The sequence below is a fragment of the Bison bison genome, unplaced genomic scaffold, assembly GCF_000754665.1.
Source record: "Bison bison bison isolate TAMUID 2011002044 unplaced genomic scaffold, Bison_UMD1.0 scf7180017864295, whole genome shotgun sequence".
NCBI classification, from domain to species: Eukaryota; Metazoa; Chordata; class Mammalia; order Artiodactyla; family Bovidae; genus Bison; species Bison bison.
In genome coordinates this window covers 1954243-1954970 of record NW_011494867.1, presented here as the reverse complement: position 1 = coordinate 1954970, position 728 = coordinate 1954243, and positions in this window count along the sequence as shown.

Here is a 728-nt window from a genome sequence, read left to right as displayed (position 1 = left end):
GAGGACCCGGGGACAGGGGTCCCGGTGCCAGCGAGGGGCAGGCCTCTCTGTGCACACAAAAGTGCGGAGCTGGTTGTTGGTTCTCTGAGGCACACCGGGAGGGGGTACAGACAAGAAGGGGGCACTCAGGCTACTGGGGTCCGTACCCAGGGCTGGGGCAGAGAGGCCCTGGGAAGCGCCCCAGCCGTGTGAGCAGAACCCCTCTCTGAAGGCAGCACCTCCCTGCAGGTGCCTCTGCGCCTGCTTAATTTTCAAATTAGAAAATCAATTAAAGAATTAGGAGAAAAAAAACAATTAGGAGACTGTGCTGTCCTTGAAAGAGCCTGAGAGCGGGGGAGGGAGCTGCTGGAAGGTGGGGGCGTAGGATCGGCAGGGGTCCAGGCCGTGCATCCCACAGCCCTGCCTCTGCCCCACCCCTCTGCCCTGGTCCCGCACTTGCACCCAGGCCCCTGGGGGCTGTCCCGGGGCCCTGTTGGGGACTGGAGCCCACCCCACAGCTGGTCACCACCATAATGACACATGGACGCCCGTGGTTTCTCCATTGAAGGCAAGGCTTCAAGGCTCCAGCCCCCGGGGTCTGCTCTGTCTGGGGTCCCCTGGGGTGCTCTTCTGTGGGATCATGCCCTGGTAGCCGGTTTGCATTTTGTGGCTTTGTCACTTCCTGGAGGTGTGAGGGGGCAAGGCCCCGCCCCTGTCCGAGCCTCTGGGTGGGGATGGTTCTGTCCTGG